This window comes from Semicossyphus pulcher, unplaced genomic scaffold, assembly GCF_022749685.1.
Source record: "Semicossyphus pulcher isolate SPU_LCO1_2020_fin unplaced genomic scaffold, fSemPul1.0.p SCAF_10, whole genome shotgun sequence".
In the NCBI taxonomy this organism is placed as follows: Eukaryota; Metazoa; Chordata; class Actinopteri; order Labriformes; family Labridae; genus Semicossyphus; species Semicossyphus pulcher.
Window position 1 is genome coordinate 30,919,184 of NW_027211604.1, and position 23,332 is coordinate 30,942,515.

The following is a 23,332-nucleotide window of genomic DNA, read 5'->3' on the forward strand; positions in this document are numbered from 1 at the left end:
CCTCCACACACTGCGAGGCAAAGACGTGGAAGTGAGTCTCCTCCTGCTGTTCACAATGGCTGCTTGTCAGGAAGCTTTTTGTGTTGTGTGTCAGAGCTGCCAAGCGTCACGCTTTGAGTGTGACAGTCACGCAATTTGACCCATTCTCACACCACACGCCACACTTGACATTTCTCACGCTTATATTTCCCCATTCAATACTCTATATTTATTTTTTTCATGATAATAAACTTTGGTCCTCGCGGCATGCCGTAGTTCGAGTAACTCTGATTGACTGACCGAGATAACCAATCCCAGACCAATCCACCAGTCCTTTGTGCCTAAATCTAACCAACCACAGAAGGCACTAGCAATATAAACCAATCAGAAGCAACGTAAGGCGGGTCTTGGCGTCTCTAACGATCTTTCACACACAACAGCGCCGACATTTAAAACCCACTCGACGTTCTCCTGCTTGCTAGAAGACGGACGGTAGGTAACTACCCAATTTTGATCACACAAAATTATTGAAAATGGGTTCACTTTTTAAATATTTTTACTAGTTTGATGTCGACGTAGGACAAATGTTGCTCTTAGTTTTTATCTGTATTATTATTAGACCCCCCTAAAGGAACCCACAGAGTCCCTGGAATCCACTTTGGCTGTGTCCGAAATCACCCCCCTACTCAAACAAAACCAAAACCCGAAACAGTTTGGCTCTTGAGGGAACTCTATCGTCCATCATGACTGTGAAGATGGCGAGCCTTGAGCCACAGTGTTTCAAGTTGGAGCCCCCTGCCTCTGTCATCAAGGCATCAAAATCTGCCACAAACGCCTACAACATGCGACATGTCCCCAGCTAAATGATGGACAGTTGGTTGAAATGAAATATTGCAAATAAATGTATTTTGTCAAAATTCTTGTTACAATTTTCATTTCTAATTTCTGGTTAATTAAGACTAGCATTAGGAGGCCACAGTGCAGGGAGAGCAGCTGGCATGGAGGTGAGGACATCAGTCTTAAGGTATAAATCGACGTTAAAACAGGCCAAACACATCATAGCACTATAGTCTCACTCTTGTGATTTTCTGAAACTTGGCAGCCCTGGTGTGTGCTCGCCTGCATGAACACCAGCATCGTCCTCACATGTGAAAAGGTCAAGCTAATTTTACAAACAGTGTCCTGATAGATCCACTGCTGGTCACGCTTCAGTCCTTCCTCTTCCTCTGCCTTCCTCCACAGCTACACACAAGAGAAAATGAGAGCGATGTGATTCTCATTCTTGGTCAGCATGCTTTCTGTCTTTTCCTTTCAGAGCTGCCTCACAGACACAAACACACAGTCTTAATATGTTTCACACAATGAGTTCAACGGGCTCATTGACACTCTGAAATCAACACTTCTTTCATACTATAGACGCCCAATGCTACTGTGTAAGTGAGTTCACTGAAACCTAAAGACTGGTGGTGGAAGAAACATTTTGTCCTTTACTTAAACAAGAGCACAATGCCACAATGACCACAATGAAAAAAACAGTCTGCACCAAAAATGACACAGTATGTTTCATCTGATCAATAGTTTATCACAACCTATATTTATGTTTATATATTGAAACAGCAGAAAAAGTGATTTAGCATAAAGAACAATAAAGTCAGTGTGGGTCGGGGGGCTATGGAAAACAACACAAAACTTCCATCAACTTCCATGTGAAAGCACATTTCAGAGTGAACTGCTTTTAAGTGACGTGCATAATGTCACTTGCATCACATTACCGTCACCATAGCAACCTTTAATTGCAGTTGGGAAAAACACAGCTGAAATTAGTTAATTAGTGCAGTATGACCCACGCACAGAACTTTGGTAGTCTCAATGTCAGAACCAAACCAGAGCGTCCATTACACAAAGTTGTCCACATTTTTGTCCAGTACAGACATGTGTTAAGGAAACACTGCTGTGGGTCGTATTAGAGAGTAAGAACAAAAGAGCTCTGTTGCAGAATCTCTTTCCAAGATATTCCAGGTTTTCAAAGGGAAAGAAATCCATCTAAATGAACGAGCGAAATGTTCAAAATGACCACGTTTCACACTTTTTTCAAGACTTCACAACTCATTCATACATTCACTTAGACACTCCATTCAACTTTTAAAATATACACAACTCTTTTGGCTTTTTCAGGTTAATTCAACGTTTTACTTTTATACTTATTTCACAGTGACCTTTCAAAGTTCATGAGGTTTGCTTGAAATGTTCAGACTCAGACTGAGTGATGTCATCGTCAGAGTGGAGAGGCTGTTGAAAATATCTTGGACACCTTCTTTAAAAATTGTGACTGAGCCAAAATTTCACTCCACATACATAATTAAGGCATCAAATCGTAGGTATTCTTGTGCTGCTTGTGTTAGATGGGTTATCCAAGCAAAAGAATGGACACTTTTGCCATAGCAGTTACGAGCTTGACTTACTGACAGAAGTTTGAGATGCTGCTTTCACCTGAAATCTCAATGAAATCAACTGTCCCACCAAGGAGTCAAACAGCTGTTGACAAACATATAATATGATATATAATATAATATATATACAGTATATATATAAATACAAACACACACACACATACACAAACACACACAGGACAGACATATTCACACTTTCTCAAGCATCTGTCAGGTCTTGCATGTCATGTCTAAGGGCTGGTTTCACAAAGAAGACTGACTATGGCTTAGATAGAACAAACAGTCAGACTTCAGATAGACGCCTAAATTCACCCGTTACAAAGCAGTTTAGTTCTTGACTATCTCAAGCAGGACTGGTGCATTGAATTCTGGGTAAATTAAGACTTTTTATCAAAACAAAAGAAATGGCTGATCGAGTAACCGCATCTTAACTCTCAAGTCTGTTTAGCCCAGCAGAACATGTTTGCCTATTGGAGGAATTCAACAGTTTTAAGGGCATTTTACTTGGAAAATTCAGCCAAGAGTGTAACAACAAACAAAAGACAACCTGATATGGAAATAAAAATTGCAGCAGCAGTTAACAGTGTTATCCGACCGTTGAAAGAACCATCAACGATGTTCATAATTTGGTGCTACCCGTCAGCAGGTGTCACTGATTGTTACCATGGTAACATGGGTCTTAGAGCTGAGTTAGGCTGGGGGTGATGTGTCTAATTATTTTTGGCATAAAATTAGTCAGTCTTTGTTCTTGTGAAACGGTCTAACTTGCATTAGACTAATCTATGAGCAAAATTAAGGCTGGCCTAACACTATAGACCAGACTACAACATCTGTGTGAAACCGGCCCTAAGATGGTCAACTCCTCCAACATCATCATTTCATCCTTCAGCTGCTTCTTCACACGTCAAACATGTCAATTCAGTTTAGCCTCAGCTGTTCAACAATCCTCAAGATATTCAACATCTTTCAGTCATCATTTATATTCATTTCACTTTCAAGCACAGCATTGGAAGTAACCTTTCAGCATACAGCATTCATACCGCAATCTCTTCAGAAGTTGCATTTTCTAGTTATATAATTAACTTGGTGTCTTGGTATCAGAAACCTGGATGATCCTTCATCTCTGTTTAGAAAAACCTAAATCTGCTGTCTGGACTTCTCTGATCGAGTCGAAGCTGTGACGTTTTAGCTCTGCAGTCTCAGCAGGTGCTTTTTCTAAACCTAATGAGCATGTGAGTCATTCAAACTAAATATAGAGCCATGTAAGGTTTACTGATGTTTCAATATATAAGCACCATTTTATTGCTGTAGCTGGTGAAGGTCAATTTAACATATTAAATAATGTTGGGTAATTTCAGTCTGTAGCTGCCAAAGCACCCTGAGTGCTACAAGACAGGCCAGCAGTGCTGTAAGATGTGTTCATGTCAATTGTAATATTAAAACGTAAAAAACATTTAACTTGTTTACGTAGTAGGTTGAAAAGGCTACATGACACCCCCTTATTTTTTAAAATAATGTATGAACAACTCTAACTTCATTTAGACAGTCTTCACAAGGCAATATGCTTTAAAGCCAGTAGAGGGCGCTCGGACGCCACTGTGGATCATTTAGAGAGTGCGTAGCTACAGGCTCAGCTCATACGCAGTTCAGACAATAAACAGACTGTGCATGAGAAAGATGCTAACTTCTGGTCCTCTATCATTCCACAGGTAAGCTACTGTAAAACTTTCCTAAATTAACTGTAAACCAGTTCAAGATATAAGGACATGCAGCTAAAATCTATCGTAATGTTTGAGACGGTTAACATGTCATGTTTTAAGTGTTTTAAGCTTCATTTTGTCGCGTTTTGTCATGACACGTGTCGTCATCGTTATGCTAACCCTGTGTCATGAGCTTCAGTGAGAATAGTAGTTTGGTCCGTTTAAAGAGCTATGGTAAACGCTCTGTGAAATAAGGACGTTTGTCCTAAATATTGTTTAAAGTATTAGCAAGTAAGCTGCGAGTGAATGGTGATGAATGAATGATAACAAGCCAGCTGGGTTCACATTCATGGTTACCTGTGTCATCTCGTGGCCGCGCCATGTTGTTCATTGTGATTTATCTGTAGCTGATTTAGTGTAAGCTGAACTGTATGTGTAGTGTTTAGGTAACTGTGACAATGGAAGAGAAGTGAAAGTGATTTAAATGTGTCTGGTGTTAAATCATTTTGTTACATATTTGTATCTTGAGTTGAGTAAAAATAATTTAAGCCAATTAACTTTTGTTTATTAAGTTGATTTTTGTTTATATGTCATATTCTATAATTTTTAAGTCATGTTTTATATTATGTATTGTCTATTTGATTGTGGTGTATATTTATTTCTGAAATGCTGGGATGTTGTAAATTGTTGTGTTCAGACAATAAACAGACTGTGCATGAGAAAGATGCTAACTTCTGGTCCTCTATCATTCCACAGGAGTTTATTTTGGCTACACAGTGACTTGGCAACTACGTATAGATTGAGATGAGATAAAGATTGGCCAATATTTCTCCTCATATTGATTTATGTGTCACATCATTTGCCGGAATAGATGACTGTAGACGACATTCATTTTTAGCTGATATATAAAGGCAGTGAGAGTTTAATCCACTTAGAGACTCAGAGCCCACCTGACATCCATTAAGAGGTGTGATCACACACCACAGGAATCACCTCTGTCAGTATGTGAGCACATGAACACATGCAGGGAGCGATATCTACCATGTGGATTAAGACTAATAATCCAGCTCTCACTCTCTAATGCAAATGTGTGAGGCTGAGAGAGTTCTTTTAAAAAGTGCTTTGTCTCCTGTCGTTCAGATATCAGCTAAATATTTTTCAGCTGTAGAAAATCCTCACATGTCAGACTGAGTTTCAACTGAGATTTCTACTTTGTCTGTTTTCTTATCTCATGCAAATGATTCAGGCAGCGGGGATCCTTTCATGCAGGCTCTGTTTACTTGTGAAATAAGTGAGCTCTGTTGTTTTTGATGCATCCTCTCACCACTAAAGCTCAGTGAGTGAGACTGAGGTCTTGGAAAGTCTTCATGGGGAGCAGGCACTCTCGGGATGCTCGGGGTAGCAATGAATAACGAGCAGGAGGCTCACAGAGCAGTTTGCTCGACGCCACTCAGATAATTGGTGGTGCTTGAGCTGAAGAGGGGAGGGAGAGGAGACAGAGAGTGAGTGTAACAGGAACAGTGGTGTTACAGTGAGTTCTATTCTGTGCAGATGAGGGGAAGTCACAGTGTTTGTTATGACCTGCAACACCCCAGCAGCCCCACACAATGCATATGAACTTCACTTTGACAGAGAAAGAGGAGGAAACAGGAGGAGTGCTTCATGTGTCGGAGGCTCAGCCCGGCTGTGAACAGATGCTGTGAGCTGCTCTGTCTGTGCCTCTGTCCTGCTGAACGAGAACCAGCTGATGTTTGGGCCAACATTGTTTTATAAGAGGTTCAAACACTGACACTCACTGTTGTTGTTCTCATTCTTCTTCTTTCTTGTTTTCTCTGCAAAAAGTGTTTTGTGCTGTAAAAACTGAGACCTAGAAACACCACAACTGGAGGGGGTGTAAATTACACCCATTACTCAGGCACATATAATGATGCTCATTTGACTCAAGGTGACACTTTAATAATAACGTTCATTTTCTCACAATTCCCTCAAACACAGTTTGGCCAGGAGTCGAAACCTTTCATTACTTTAGTCTCTAAAGTCTTCTGTGTCTTCTGCTCCAAAAATGTTACATTTTGTGAATTGTTCCTCAATATTCTCAAAATCCTTTTTTCAACAGCTCGTCATGAACTGCTGGGCGGATCAGACCAAACCTTAGTCAGGGTCATTACAGAGATCTCTGATCCTAAGTTGTTCCTAACATGTGTTAAAGCTGGTGCTGAGAGAGAATTGTGTTCAGTCTGGATCTCCAACATTAAAGCTCCTGTGAATAAATAATAAGTGCAGATTAAATGTATTGTGATAAATGATCCATGCTGCTGTTTCTATTCTGTGTCGTCGTCCCTGTGCACTTTCTCACTTCGAGCTGTTGTGTACAAGAGCTGCACATCTGTTGCTTATTGAACATCTGGACTCATTTGCATATTAATGAATTATTATGTTAATGTGATTTTCATTGGCCCCTTCAACAAGAAAGATTAAAGATCTACCCAAGCATGAAAAACAGTTTCTTCTTCACTCAGATTATAAATAAAAAGCAGAAGAGTCGATGTCCTGTGACGTTTGCTTTTTTACAACATCAGCAGAAGAAGGAGATGAAATTCAAATGTTCTGTCTGATGTCCAGAGATGAAACACTCAGAATACAGTCTCAGTTCAAGGTCACACATTGGTTCTTACTGCTTGTTACCTATTTGTACACACAGTGGCACATGGTTCATAACTACCCACTGACATAGTCATGTGTCACTGACACACACATGAAGAACCAGATGCACCGAACAGAAGAAGCAAGGAAACCCAAAGACGTGTGTGCAGAGCTGCTGAGTCACTACATGAGCCACACGTCGGACTGCATCATCAGGGCTTCATTGATCCGTCTGTAACTGTGACTGTAACACGACCATCAGGAGAGAGACAGTGATGATACTGCTGCTACATGATGGCAGTGGCTTCCATAGAGCATAACACAGGATGTCACCTGTCACCTGTATCTACGATTGCTGAGTCTGATGATGACATCATCATTTAAGGACACTAACACTGAGCCCATCTCATGGTTGTGTTTACATGCACACTATTTTTGGTTAGTGTGGATTGAAGATTTCTGGTCAGCTGTTTAATGGATGTGATCTCACTCTGATGGTGTCTACAGGAGCTGATGCATTTAAATGAACAGCTGTGTGAACATATCAAACAGACGTCTTTCTCAGGGACCGCCTGTCAGCACCGACTCATTTAGCAACATGTCTTTGTCACACGTTTGATCAGCTCCCTGAAGATGGATGTCTATCATCTGTTCAGCAAGTTATTGTGTGTTTCTGAGGCTCTGCCAACTGATGTTTCACTTATGAGTCAAACAGCTCAAACCAAATCTTTACTGTGGACTCTCCTCTTTGGATTTGCATCACATTTGGTTTGATAATGTTCAGAAAATGTGCCTGAAGTTAAAAGCGAGTGTGTTTATGTTAAACTGAATAAATACATGGCCCACAGCCAGATTTGCTGTTTTACTGAAGCAAATCTGGTAAGAGAGAAGCTAAAAGATAAAAGAGAAGTGAGACATGATGAGGTTAGTACAGGGCGATCCAGCCACTAATAACTGATTACAGCAGCTGTAGAGAGGATGTTCCTCTCACTTGTTCACAGTAAAGAGATGTTACAAGAAACATCAACATCAGAGTGCTGGAGGAAACATTTCAGGCAGTCTAACCTTTGGATCCACTATTGCTCCAATCAAATATACAGACGATTAGGTTCAGATAGACAGCAATGATTATTAATAAATAATTGGATGATGAGTTAAAATCATATTTAAGGCGTATTGGCCCAATGCTTTATAATATGACACTGTCCTCGAGCTTATTGTTTGACACGTTAAACCTCAGATGGGATAGAAGGAGATGCAGGATAGAGACAGGCAAAGAGAGCGACAACAACATATGTTCTTGTTACCACAACAACATATGCCCTTGTTACATGAACAACAACAGACACATACTTATGGTTACAATGCCAATAATAGTGGTAGACTAGGGTGAAGATTGGCTAAATAAATAAATAAATAAATAAATAAATAAATAAATTAGCGAGAGAAGCAGAGTAATGATAAAGGCTGAGGTAATCGTAATTGTAACAGTTGAAGTCAACAGGTCTACTATTAGCATTAGCAGCAACAATAATGATACTATGGGGAAGGCTGATGTTAGTAGTTGTTGCAGTCAAGCAGGTCCACAGCAGCAGGTGGTCTGCAGCAACGATCCTCAGGAACCTTCAAGACAAGGGAGCACAAGAACTCCCGGGAAGATATATGGTTAGTAATGTTAATGGGACCAGAAGATACAGAGTTAATGAGCTGCATTAATGACAGAGAGAGAGAGAGAGTCAGAGAGAGAGGAGGAGAGAGAGAGAGAGAGAGTCAGAGAGAGAGAGAGAGAGAAGCTTGGTGTGTCAGATCCCCCCGGCAGTCTAAACCTATAGCAGCATAACTATGGGCTAGTCCAAGCCTGAGCCAGCCCTAACTATAAGCTTTATCAAAGAGGAAAGTTTTAAGTCTACTCTTAAAAGAAGAGAGGGTGTCTGCCTCCCGGACCTTGACTGGTAGATTGTTCCAGAGGAGGGGGGCCTGGTAATTGAAGGCTCTACCTCCAACACTACTCCTAGAGACTTTAGGTACCACAAGCAGGCCTGCATCCTGGGAGCGCAATGTTCTAGAGGGGTAATATGGCACTATGAGCTCTTTAAGATATGATGGTGCCTGACCATTAAGAGCTTTGTAAGTAAGAAGGAGGATTTTAAATTCTATTCTAGATTTTACAGGAAGCCAGTGCAGAGAGGCTAATACAGGAGAGATGTGATCTCTCTTCCTAGTTCTTGTCAGCACACGTGCTGCAGCATTTTGTACCAGCTGCAGAGTTTTTAGTGACTTATTAGGGCAGCCTGATAGTAACGAGTTACAATAATCCAACCTGGAAGTAACGAATGCATGGACCAGTTTTTCTGCATCGTTTTGAGACAAGATGTGTCTGATTTTTGCTATGTTGCGGAGATGAAAGAAGGCTGTCCTTGATATTTGTTTTATGTGGGAGATGAAGGACATATCCTGATCAAATAGAACTCCCAGATTCCTAACAGTAGTGCTGGATGCCAGGCTGATGCCATCTAGGGCAGCTATATCATTAGAGAAAGAGTCTCTAAGGTGTTTTGGGCCGAGCACAATAACTTCAGTTTTGTCTGAATTAAGTAGCAGAAAGTTTCTAGTCATCCAGATTTTTATGTCCTTAAGGCATGCTTCTAGTTTAGATAGCTGATTGGTTTCGTCTGGCTTCATAGATAAGTATAATTGAGTATCATCTGCATAACAATGAAAATTAATGGAGTGTTTCCTCATGATATCACCCAGAGGAAGCATATATAAGGTAAAAAGAATCGGTCCGAGCACAGAACCTTGTGGAACTCCATGACTAACTTTGGTTTGCATAGAGGACACATCATGAACATTAACAAACTGAGATCGATCTGATAGATAAGATTTAAACCAACTTAATGCAGATCCTGTAATGCCAATTAAATGTTCTAGTCTCTGTAACAGGATGTGATGGTCTATCGTGTCGAAAGCGGCACTAAGCTCTAACAGGACGAGTACAGAGAGAAGTCCTCTGTCTGAAGCAGTAAGTAGATCATTTGAAACTCGCACAAGGGCTGTCTCAGTGCTATGGTGGACTCTAAATCCTGACTGAAAGTCCTCAAATAAACTGTTGTTATGAAGAAAGTCACATAATTGATTAGCGACTGCTTTCTCAAGGATCTTTGAGATAAAAGCAAGGTTAGATATAGGTCTATAGTTAGCTAAGGTGCCTGAATCTAGGGTAGGCTTTTTAAGAAGTGGCTTAATTACAGCTAGTTTAAAAGACTGGGGTACACAGCAGTCGATAAAGACATATTGATCATATCTAGTACATGTCCTCTGTTTGCAGGCAGGATATCAAAGCCTTCTCAGTGTGATACGAGCTGGTTGTGTTTTTAAGGGCAGCCACTGTGGAACAGAGAAATGAGGGAGCAGCAGAGACTCCATGAGAAACCATGAAAACAAGCAGACACAAAGAGAAATCTCATGTCCATATAATAAAGGATGTCTGTATCTACAGAGTGACATGTTGTTGTCTCTCTGTGCTCTTCACATCGAGAGGTTCGGCTTCAGGTACTTTGAATAAGCTCGGTTTATTCTCAGCACAGAGTGATTCCATAAATTCACTGCATTGAGTTTCTGATGTGTCCCACAGATCTCATGCTGCATGAGTCAACAGCACAGACAGGAGAGAAAGGTTTCCACTGTTTAGTGACTCAGGCTTTGATACTGAGAGAACTCCAGCTCATTCTGCAGAATGGAGCAGAGACATGAACCTGAAGGGGACCTGGAGCTCTATGAAGCCTCTGAGGTGGAACATCATTGGTCACAACAAGAGCCTTTCTGTCCCGTTTGTTTCTCCCTCATTTATGTTTCCTACCATTTAGCCTGTGATGCCGTGTTCCTTTCAGACTCTGCTGTCAGAGAGACAGAAAACATGGACTTCAACATGAGCTTCCTCCTCTGTCCTTCAGGCTCTCATCACTCAGCCAGGACGTTTCATTGGGTGTGTTTTCAAGAGAACAGGGAGAGTGATCACATGACATCATGTGCATCAGCAGGTGCTCGATCTCATTGGGCATGATGTGCAGCAGCCTGATCTCATTCTTAACGCCCTCGCAGTGAGATGCAGCCCCTCCCGCCGCGGCCGACACTTTAAACTTAGATAAGTGTATCAGCACAGCCAGGAGGACGAACCTCAGCCTGCCAACAACACAAGCTCACCTCTCTCATCAATCAATTTGACAAGGCCAGCCACAGAGCAGAGCCTTCAGCAACCTGCCCCTCTCTTCACCCTCCACCCCGTCAGCCCCCCCACAGCCCCCTCCCTCGTCAGATCCATCTCTGAACACATTTTTTTTTTATAACACAAAGTTATACCCGAGGTCTGATACTATTGATGGTGGTAGCTGAGCGGAGCTGTTGAGACTGATAAAGAAGCTGAGAGAGCTTGTATAACTTAGCAGACCTGCTGCTCACTCGCCCACATCTCCGGTGAGAGAGGGAGCGGCAGGTAAACAACACAAACAGGGTAACCTAAAGTTACTGGTCCTCTCATCACTACAGCTGAACGTCCAGCAGACAGACAGGGATATCAACCTGTCACTCAGAGTTTAACATAGGGCCTAATGTGGACTGACTCACTTTGGGAGGCCGCCTCATGTGGTCATTCAAAGAACTGCAGTTTTTCCCACTTCCTCATTGGCTTCATGTTTCAGCACAGGAGGTTTCAGCTCGGTGCTCGACACACAGGCAGACTGTATCTGATCGTCTGCTTCTCAACACTTGTAGAGGATTTTGTTTTGGACAGGTGCTGAGATTCTATCAACCTTCGAGTGATATTTGTAGAGTAGAGACACAGTAGATACGTGCACCTTTAGATAGATATGACCCAGGATGACACTGGTATCACACTGCATGAGATCTGGTGTATTTATGTGACTGCTGCAGGAGCAGAGCTGGTATAACTGGAGGGCTGTATGAGATGAGAGAACACTTGTGTAGAAACTGCATCACACAGAGGAGACTGCTGGCAGGCCTGTGTGCCCCGCTGCCCACAGATAATACAAAGCATGTGGCTATAGTAGCAATAAAGCAGAGTTATCTAACAATCAGAGAGAGAGTGAGCATCGTCATGAGAGATAGAGCTCAAATAAGAGCAGCAATAAACACATAGAATCTACATGAGAGTGAACATGGTCAGATTCTCTCTGCTCACACAGACAGATTACAGAAACTGAAAGTGGAATTAATATTCAGACAATCATAAACAAAGAAGAAAGCAAACAAAGCACATCTGAACGTCACCACATGGCAGCCCGGCTGATATTAAAACAGCACAATGAACGTCTAATAATCCTCCATTAATGTGTTTGTGTGTTAATAATTCACATTCACTCCTGGAGGCTGCTGGGTAATCTTTGCTGAAGCCGCTGTCTCGACTCCATACTTCACAGATGTACGACGGCAAAGGAGGAAAGAGACGGGTCATAGAAGACACAGAGCTTCATGGAGATTAGTGTTGTGAAGTAATTTTGTGTGTGTGTGTGTGTGTGTGTGTGTGCGTGCGTGAGCGTGTGTGTGTGTGTGTGTGTGCGTGTGTGTGTGTGTGTGTGCGTGCGTGTGTATCTTCAAAGGCTCATTGTTGTAAACTGCTGACACACTTTTATCTCTTTACCTTTCATGTTGTGGAGCTGCACATTGAAAAAATGAGAGATGTGTGATTTCACAAACAAAAAGTAGTTGAAGTAAGTACAACACATTATACTCTAATGGAAACATGAGTTATGGCTATGTACTCATAAAGTTGTTTTTAAGTCAATTCTAACCAGAGTTCAACCAACCAGCCAACACTTTGTGTTTGTACTGTTAAAATGAATCCTGTTTGAGTGTGTGGTAACAGGAAACTCTCAGGTCCTTACAGTGGATTTATTTTTTAAATAGTCTGAAATATAAAATCTTTGTCATCACTGTAAGTGCAGAGAAACAATAGAAATCCATCTGGTCACATTGTTTTGGTGTATTTCATGATCTGTAGATGTTGACATTTGGAGTCTGGCTCCTTTCAGGAGGAAATTTCTCACAGTTTCACAGGATGATGAAATTCTCTGATGACAATCCTGCAGAAGTGTCAGTCGTAGAGAAGCCGCTGTTCTTTCTGTTTCTGAGGGTTTAAACTTTGAAAATGCTCCCAGTCAGGTGAGCTACCTCGCCTGTAACACTACTGTATGTATGCAACCATCATGTTAAACATGTCCCCATTCTTCTCTCCTGTTCTCTGCCTGTGATGAGTGTGGATGAGTTCAGGCTTTATATAACAGCTGCCACAACAAGCTGTCTTTTCTCCACGTGTAGAGACGCCTTCTTCTCTCTGCTCACCTCAATCCATCACTGAGCAGTTTGCATGTGGATCAAATATTTACATGTTTGCATCGTGAGAACACGAAGCTACATGAAAACATGCTGCATGAATTATTGATCATGAGACTTGTGAACGCAGCGACACTTTTCTCTTCATCCTTTACATTGTATTGATAACTGTGTTAAAGCCTCCACATGCTGAGAACTTGAAGTCAAATTCACTCCTTATTTGTCAGCGTGTGTGACACAGCAGTGTTGCTAAGAGAAGAGCAACATCACCAGGACCTCAGGAGAGGTATGTCTAACATTTCAGCTGTCAAACAAGGTCCTCCCATGGCATGCTGGGAAAATGCAATGATCCTCCATTGTGTCCTGAGAAGGGAAATAAGCGCACCGTGTCTCTGAGAGCAGGGCAGCAGTGTGTGTGAAACGCAGCAGGGACATATAAAGTGTGTGTGAGAGAGTCCCAGCTGGACAAATAACAGTGTGTTGTGTTAAACGAGTCGTCAGTGGGGCTGAAACCCCCCAGTGGGTGTGTTGACATTGATGTGATGCCTTCAGGGAGCAGCCTGAGACACACATTTGTACTTCTTCAGCACTGCAGCACAACTCTCAGCAAGGTGAGGCAGCTTCATGACAACACACACTTCTGCTGCTCAACAACAGCTTTTCATATGAACACGAGTCGTGTTGGTCGGCCTCAACATGAAGAAGAGATCAAAGACTAAAGTCACTGATGTTGGTGGGCAGACAGTTTTTGTGTCATCCTCCAAAAATAACCTGAAATCATTTTTACACTGAAGGCAGAAATATTTAATAAAGACAATCGATCATCTCTGTGATTGATCTACTTATTGATTATAAACACACACACACACACATTATGAACTATTATCAGGCCAGTTAAGTCTCCAGGCGCTGCAGGAACAGAAGACAATATCATCTCATTGGCAGCCAGCAGAACAGGCAGCCAATCAAAAGCCTTCTTGATGCAGAGCCAGAGTTTTGCTTTGCTCTGATTGGCTCACAATCAGAGGATGTCGACGTGTTTAGAAGGGAGAAAAGTTTGGGAGCAGGAGCCCTGAGGCCAAAAACTCTGAATCACTGAGGCATTCAAATGAAATAAAAAGTTAAGTGTAAAAAGTTATCAGCTCGTGTGTCGCTGACGTTATTGATTTATCTGCCAACGACGCTTTTTGTCAACATTTGGAGAGCGCTGATTTCAGTCCCTGAACACACCTCAAGGGGAGAGCAAGAGAAGGAAGGCCACAGCCCGCTGCTGCCTCTCTCCCACCCTCCCCTCCTGCAGCCCCCTGCAGCCCTTCCACCTCTGCTGTTATTTGACCCAGCAGGCCTCTTAATACTTAATGTTGATGCAGCGGCAGACTCCTGGGAACATTGCAGCCCGATGGGAGGGGAAACACACACACACACACACACACACACACACACACACAGGGTACGTGTTTTGCTGAGCATATGAAGGTGTTTTAAGGCCTTTACTCTCTCATGGCAGGTGACAATCCTGGGGAGGGAGGGAGTCAGTCTGTTCCAGAACAAGTGCATGTAGATGGAAGGAAAGTGGAGGAGGGGGAGTGATACATCCAGGAGCTGCTCTAACAGACAGGCCGATGTAGCTCCACAGAGGACGGAATCAATGAAAAAACATCTGCTGTGTTTCTCTAACACTGGATGTGAGCATGGATGGTTTGTCATGTCTCTGAGAGTGTTGCAGCTCTACAAGCATTAAATGTGCCGGCATCAGGTCCTGATGATCAGTGAACACCGACCACAGAAAATCAATAAAATATCAACATGAGCAAAGATCAATTTAACAACTCTGAGTGAAAATTTCTGATCAGCTGTTTACATGAGATGTGATCTAACACTGTCTGTTTACATGAGATGTGATCTAACACTGTCTGTTTACATGAGATGTGATCTAACACTGTCTGTTGTTTCCAGGCCTCAGTGCATTCATTCTGTAACAGCTGTGAGACATGAGCACATGTGTTGAACACATCATTCATGTTTCTTCCTCCTTCCACCTTTCAGCACCGACTCATTCAGCAACATGTCTTTGGCTCGTGTTTGATCAGCTCCCTGAAGATGAATATCTATCATCAGTTCAGCGCTGTCATTGTGGTGCTCTACACCAACAGCTGACAACAACACATCTTCAACAACATGTGTCTCCAGTCCAGCAGGTGGCAGTAATGCATCTATAAACAGGTTTGCAAACAGCCATTAAAAACTCAAAGAAGAAGAAGAACAGATGACTTACCTACACGTTTCCATCAGACGGAGAGCATGTGGAGAAAGAACAGACAGGAAGAGATCAGGTTAGTTATTTACATGATTCTTTTGATCAGTGTATGAAAAGGTTTCAGTTGTTGCTCCTTAACTGATGAAATGTTCAATCTGTGTGTTCCTGTTTATTCTGATGAGTGTTTATATCAATCAATCAAATTTTATTTGTATAGCGCCAAATCATAACCAGGGTTATCTCGAGACACTTTACAGAAAGAGCAGGTCTAGACCGACTCTTTGTTAAGTTATTTAAAGAGAGGCCCAACATGAATCCACCATGAGTAGCACTTAGCAATTCGGCACATTGGCAGAAAAACTTCCTTTTAACAGGCAGAAACCTCGAGCAGAACCAGACTCATGTTGAACAGCCATCTGCCTCGACTGGATGGGCCGAAAATGGGATAGAAGGAGATGCAGGATATAGACAGGCAAAGAGAGCAACAACAACATATGTCCTTGTTACCACAACAACATATGCCCTTGTTACATGAACAACAACAGACACATACTTATGGTTACAATGCCAATAATAGTGGTAGACTAGTGTGAAGATTAGCAAAGTAAATAAATAAATAAATTAGCGGAGCTTATGTATTCTGATTGTACGGTGGCTGAAAGTCAAACAGGCTGCAGATTCAGAAACGATACTATTCAGATAAAAACAAACAACAATGAGAAGACGCTGCTTTAAAAAAGTGCTGCAGGAACCAACACAAATACATCACCATTAGACAGGCTGCAAACACACAGACAATGCAAAGTCAGAAACACAAAACCAGAAAACAAAAACAAAAGAAAGTCCTCCAAATCCAGTCAATGAAAAACTCAGAGCTCCTCATGGACGTTGTATAACAGGACTTTTGATGAGAAAAGGAAAAGTGGGCTCCATGTAAACACAGCTGTCACAGTCTGTACAGGAAATGAGTGAAATGTTTCAGGAACTCTAAAACTTGTTACGCACAATCAGAGATCTACAAACATAGATTTGTAAAGTGGATTTCAGGTCAGGTGATCACTGAGCGCTGAGCTGACAGGTGAGAGGATCTACAGCCTCTGTTTTCTTATGAACTCTGTTCTGCAGAAGCAAGCGTGATGTAAATGTCAGAATGCAAATCAAAGACAGAGGGCCCTATCGTCCACCCGGCACAAAGCACCAAAGCGCCCAGCACAACTGTCAATGCTATCTTCCACCTGGCGCAGTCATCATTTTCACGCCCAGCGCCCACGTTGTGTAAATAGCAAGTGATCTTGGGCCACCATTAATGCCCATGGGCGAGTTGGTTTTGAAATGAGGTGTGGTCAGGCAAACGCGGGGCGTGATGCTATCTTGAGGACGCAGAAAGCAACTGCGCTGTAGACAAACACAAAGCAGTCTGTCTCTGCTATTTAGAGGGCGCATTATGGACATACATCGGAGAGTTTACAACATGAGTTTTTGCATGTCACTCACGCAGGGACGCACAGCAGCGCTTTGACTCATAAGGAAAAAGCAGTGTGTTTGCAGATACAGTGAAAAAACGTTGTTTAAGGGACAGACTGCAAGTTTTTGTTTCCCCCGTCTCCTTTCATCATGATACTGCTTTCGGTTTGTTACCAATCGGCTGAGAAGTGCAGGAAGACGTGGACAAGGTCACCGCTGCCTCCACACTCACCTGCACTCATTCAGACGCATGCTCTCTCTAACACACCCAGAAACAGACACACATGCAACTAAGAGGTAAATTAATTACCGTACTCAAACATAACTACCTGTGGCACCGACAATCCTGCCCACAGATATTAAAACACAGCCATGTGATCCAGCAGCAACAATAAGTAAATAAACATTTAAAGCCTACCTTTCTTTGATGGTCAGCACACAGAACTTTAATAAACATAAGATCCTGTCTGTCTGGAGATTTAAATCATTAATGCTGTGCCTCGTGCATAAATGTTCACAGCATGCCTCTTTTTTTTTCTGCTTGTTCGAGGACACAGTAATAAGAAATAAGTTGAATATGCGGTCAGGGTCCGGTATTTGTAAGAAGAAAGACAGAAATCCGCCAGCTCTTAAAGGGAATGACAGCTGTCACTCTGATTGGCTTGATTCATGTCATGTCGAAAACCCACCTTTGAAAAATCCAGGGACTTAATCCAACTTCTTTGCACCTTGCACCTCGGTTTGTGTCCAGATTGTGCGCCGTGTAACGAGCAAAAGTGCGTCAGAAACGCCCCAAATCACTCAGCGCCATGCACTTTCGACCGTGCGCCTTCCGTCGTCTAAAGAGGGCCCATTGTGTGTTTGTTGAAATCTGAAGTGTTTGGACCTGCTGAATATATTTAAACTTCTCTTCAATGAAGTGAAATATTTGAAACATAGTTCGGGCTGCACTTCTGTCCGTCTGGTCCTTTATGAAAACAGTAGAGCAGTAGGGACACATGCAGGACGTCCTCTCCCCTCCTGTCTAAGGTCAGATCAGGATGATGGGCCTCCTCTGTCGTCACTGAACATCACTGCAACATGTTCTCACAGCCAACTCATCAGATACAGCAGCTCGGTCAGAGGCTCTACGCTTCAGATATGATGAACTATGTGCCTCTTGCATCAGTTTTACAAGTGCAGGGCTCAGCTGATGAGTTAGCTCTAATAAAGAAGCAACGTCTGGTTAGACTTTCAAAATAAAGCTGGCTTAGAAACATTTCACATTTTATGAGTTTTGATCTGCAACAATAATTAACACCTGTCACAGTTTGGTTTGTTTAGGAACCAAATCGACTCGGTTCAGTTCAGACAAAAGATCAGAGTTTGGGTTCAGTTAGTAAATAAGTTATATCACTGATGTTCATCATGTTATTTAAAAAGAACCTCTCATTTATCCAGGTTTTGTCTGAGCTTATTCAATACTTTAAAAATAACCCGACTGACTGACCCACAGATAAACACTGATCCATATGATCCATCACACCTCTCTACTGTGAACAACAGGAACATGTGAAACACAAAGACAGATACAACATGGTACCAGAGCAGATCCAACAAGAACTGTGGAAGAGATGTGGAGATAAAAAAACTCCCCTTTAGAATAAAAAGGCTCATATTCATTGAGTTTATGAGGACAGCGTAGGGATGTGATGATGGATGGTTCAGTCTGTGTAATAAACTGTGTTAAAGAAGACTGATGGTGTCGGCTGGAGAAGGTAAGTGTTTCTCCTCCTGCTTCCTCTACTCCAATAAATGCTGCAGATACCTGGAGGGCTGCTCCTCATAATGACACATCACCTGGGCTGTTATTGGCTCCACATGGAGGCCGTTTCAGCGTCTCTGTGTGATCACATGACTCAGTGTCATTTACCAGTTTCACATTTTCTTTTTGCTCAGGCTGAATTCATTTGCTGTGATTCTCAAACAAAGCAGAGAAACAGCTCAAACACTCTGACAGATGTAGTTATTAATCATGATTAATGTCGCTCTGAATCATTTCATACAGCCTGGCATGCTTTGGTCCAATGTTCACATGAAACACCATTTCATTCTTATCACTCAGCAGTGAATTATCACCATTATTAGTTCTCTGAATGTCGTCATCAAGGACAAACTGCAGCTGAATGGAGCTGAAGGGAACATGGTGGGCTCATGAACAGCAGGTGGGTGGAGGGTGCAGAGCTCTTCATGAGGTCCAGGGACAGTCTCCTGTACAGGACAAAGACTGATATTAAGTTCATCTCTGTGATTAAGGTTATAAAATTCACTACACCGTGCCTCGTGCAGCTTTAACAGTATTTGTCTAATTTCACTGAAAGCTATTCTGCCACTAAATTACAACTTTTAAAAACTGTAATGATTCTGTTTTTGTCTCGGTGGAGGGATTCGTCTTCAATGAGAGTTACTTCACTCTTCTCAGTTGTACCTTTCCTGTGTATGAGGATGAAACATCAACTCCCTGCAGCGTGACTGTGCCCAGATTTTGCAGCGTGGGCATTACCATCTCCTGCTTCATCCTGTCTGCAGTTTGTTGGGCAACAGTGTAGTTTTCTATGTTGTTTGCCGTATGAAGAAAAGTAGAGCAAGCACAGATATCTGCCTGATGCACCTAGCGACCGCAGACCTTCTCTTCACTCTGACTTGTGAAAGTGGTTTGCTGTGCGGTGTGGCTGGTGGCTGGATTGCTGTCCTTACCTGTCGTTATTCAGAGGGAGAGCTTGCATGCTGAAGAGCTGGGCCATAACATTTGCTATGAAAACCTAACTGGTGAAAGCAGCGACAACTGGCCTGTTAGCATCCGTGTTCTGCGCCATGCAGTGGGCTCTTTCCTGCTACTGATGGTGATGGCCTTCTGCTACGGCTGGACTATGTGACACTGTATCATGCAGCAAATCAACAGAAGCATGAGGCCATGCGCGTCATCCTGGCAGTGGTGTCAGCATTTGTCCTATGCTAAATGGTAAATGGTAAATGGACTGTACTTATATAGCGCTTTTCTAGTCTTTGCGACCACTCAAAGCTGCTTTTACACTACATATCACATTCACCCATTCACACACTGATGGCAGAGGCTGCTACGTAAAGTGCCCAACTGTCAATCAGATATCACATTCATACCCGTTGGCTATGCCACCGGGAGCAATTTGGGGTTCAGTGTCTTGCCCAAGGACACTTCGACATGTAGCCTGAGGGAGCTGGGGATCGAACCTCCGACCTTCCGATTGAAAGACGACCGACTCTTCCACTAAGCCACAGCCGCCACTAAGCCACAGCCGCCCCTGTGCTGGCTGCCGTACATCATCACTGTGCTGGTTGACACATCTTCAGAGGCGGATCACTTAAAGTGGAGACGTGTGAAACTCTCTACAGGGTGGAGGTGATCCTGAATGTGACCAGGTGTTGGCCTCATTAAGATCTTAAAGACTGATTGAACACCTTGTTACAGACGTGTTCTCAGAAAGGATCTGACTCATTGATAAGGTCAGAGGGACGTCTGATAAGTATCACAAGCTGTTTTATTCACACACCTCACTGGAGCTGAATGAAGGTGAGCAGCAGGTAGTGACGAGGAGAGAGTCGGGTCGATGACGCCTTGACGCTGGCAGCACTAATCACTTGTATCACATTAGGTCATTTTTCATCTCTCACATGTCGATTATGATGTAATCAATCTCAACAGCGACAGGCAGCGTGCAGCTTTGCAGAAACACACACACATATTAAACACACACACAGCTGTGAGTTCATATTCAGCTGTGTGACACTTCAGCCTGTCCCGTTCATGACTCAGCTTTGATTGACAGGTGGCCTCCTGGCCTCTGTCTGTGTTGCTGTTGTGTCTGTGTCTCTCTGCAGAGTCTCATCTCCCAGTCGCTGCTGTCTCCAGCTCCCCTCGCTCGCTCATCATGTGTGTGATGCTCGCTTTGACATGGGAGAAAAGCCTGTGACGGCGCGGTGCTAACCATGCCAGGCTAATCACCAGACACACTGCCAGCCTTCACCACTTATCATCCCTGCTCTACTCCTCAACACCTGACCTGCAGCTGACTGATCTGCACGCTGACTGCAGCCAAAGTGTGTGTGTGTGTGTGTGTGTGTGTGCGTGTGTGTGTGTGTGTGTGCTACATCATCTTTTTGACACTGTGTCATGGTGATACAGAATCTGTTACAGACGTAGAAACCAAACTGTGTCTGGAGCGAGCTGCTGTGCATCGACTGTCCTCCTCTTCTTGGAGCTTTACTCGTGATAAAGGGAGAGCTGCTCATGTTTTCTGGGTGTGTCTCTATTCTCTGCTCTGATTTATGATCCTCTCATCGTGTCGGGGAAACATCTGTAAACATTCCTGTTTCTGACACTTTGTGTGTCTCAGTGTTTGAGACACCAGACCACAGAACAACACATCACAGACAGTGTTTGAGTTTGAGATCTACAGAGACGAGAAGTTTTCACCAACATGGAAAAACACTTTCCAGCTCCATATGTTTGTATATTATATATATGTATATATATGCAGCTGGATAGATGTTTCATTCATCTCTGAGCATCATGTAAAAGATGAAGTGGTTTATTTAATAGAAGTGAATCATTAGATCACTGCAGTAGATTTGGTTTACCAGTGCAAACACTGATATTTCTGCTCATTGTGACGGCATGCAGCTCCAGTTCCCCGACACCAGTAATCCCATCACACTAACATCACTGAGGCTGATGTTGTCCTTCTGTCAGAGGCTCAGACTCCTCCTGTGCTGTGGCTGTATTTCACCTCATCATATCATTATAAAACACGACATTCAGCACTGGTGGAAACATGTGTGTGTGTCCTCTTTAGTGAAAAATCTGGTGCAGCTTCTCTCCTTCTAAAAAAGACGTGTGAGGATGTTTTATGGTGATAATCCCGTTAGAACAAGGTGAGCACTTAATTACTGCATATTTTTAGAGGCCTCCTGGGATATCCCACTGCGCTGTCGGGACTGTTTGAGACTGACGCTGATAACTCTGTTGAAACACTGCTCAGTCTTTAATCTCCTCATGAAGTATCAAACTAACTCCTCTCACTGTAGAGTTTGACTTTAAATGTGATACAGGCTGAAACATGAACACAGAGAAGCAGCTTGTGCTTTGAAAGGATTAATAACAGCTGATACTCTGCTGCTCGGTGTGATTTAGTTCTTACTGTGGATCAGTTTAGACAAAGTGCAGCTTTGAAACATTTAAAGTGAACTAAGTTTCTGCCTCTCAAGTCTCTGAACTTTATTATTTTCACTCTTTGACAGCAGGAGGTGTGAGGGGAGGGAGGGGAGAGAACAAACACACCAGAGACTCTCACAGGTTTCATTGAGCAGCAAAGCAGCAGACAAACATACTGATGGTTGAACCGTGATGAACTCACTCATCACTGAACACGGCTGTAAGCACTGAGGCACAGAATAATATCATGGCACATGGGGGTCAGGGGTGACGGGGGGCAGGGGGCGGGGTTAGTAACAGCACAGGGGTTTTGAGCTAGAGGTCAATTAGCGAAGCTAAACAGTGTGAGCATCAGTTCTCCTGCTGCTGATCTGTATTCTGCTCCCGACTCCTCCGCTGAGCTCAAAGTCTCCCTGCATTCCCCGCTCTGAGGAGAACACGCAGTGAGAGGGGGAGGAAGGGGGGAGGAGGAGAAGGAGAGGGTTCTTTATCCTCTGTGCTAATATTCCCTCCCATGTTAGCTCTTCTCAATGAAGCGCACATTAAGTCGTGTTGGAGGTTCACAGGAAATAAATGTGTGCAGCTGAATGGGATGAAGAAAGGTGAACATGTCACACAGTCGACCTGTCAGGCAAAGCCAACACACTCGTTCAGTCCCACATTACAACAGCTGCTGGATTCATACAGAGAGAAGGAAGGTGACTATAAACATGAAGCATGAGTCCACATCACTCTGCTGAGGCACTTTGAGAGGCCGCCATGTTTAACAGGAGAAACAGTGCTGACGAGAGCCTGTAAATGCATTTCCTGTTGTTATCCACTCAGACAAAGAGCACCACAAATGTAGGATCCCCTGATCTGACAAACAGGAAACAGACTTTCTGCTTCTCATGTTACAACAAGCAGAGAAACATTTCAAACATCTGCACATCACAATCAGAGTCTTTCTTTGATTTCCCCAGGCCGTGGGAACTGGAGGAGGTCAATTAGTAATGACCTCGTCTTCCATATTCTCTGTTTTCATAAAGCTCTGGTGCAATGTGCTCAGGTTTGGGGACTCGTCTTCACTTTGGAGCAATTTAGCAAAGTGATGCTGTAATTTGTTTCCTCGTTCAAGTTGCCATTTGCATTTAAATTCATCATTAGCAGCCGTGTTCTGCAGAGATTTCCCCAGATCGTAGGTGTCAGGACGCTGTAGTGATTTGATGCAAAGGCCCCGTTATGAGTGCTGCTTGTTTTACAGTGGAGGGTGGGGGGCCTG

At 43.0% G+C, this 23,332-nt stretch overlaps 1 pseudogene; it reads left to right on the forward strand.

Annotated features, from left to right (window-relative positions):
* Positions 1–19,034: 19,034 nt before the first annotated feature.
* LOC138594367 (C-X-C chemokine receptor type 2-like) lies at positions 19,035–20,798 on the forward strand (annotated as a pseudogene).
* Positions 20,799–23,332: the final 2,534 nt, after the last annotated feature.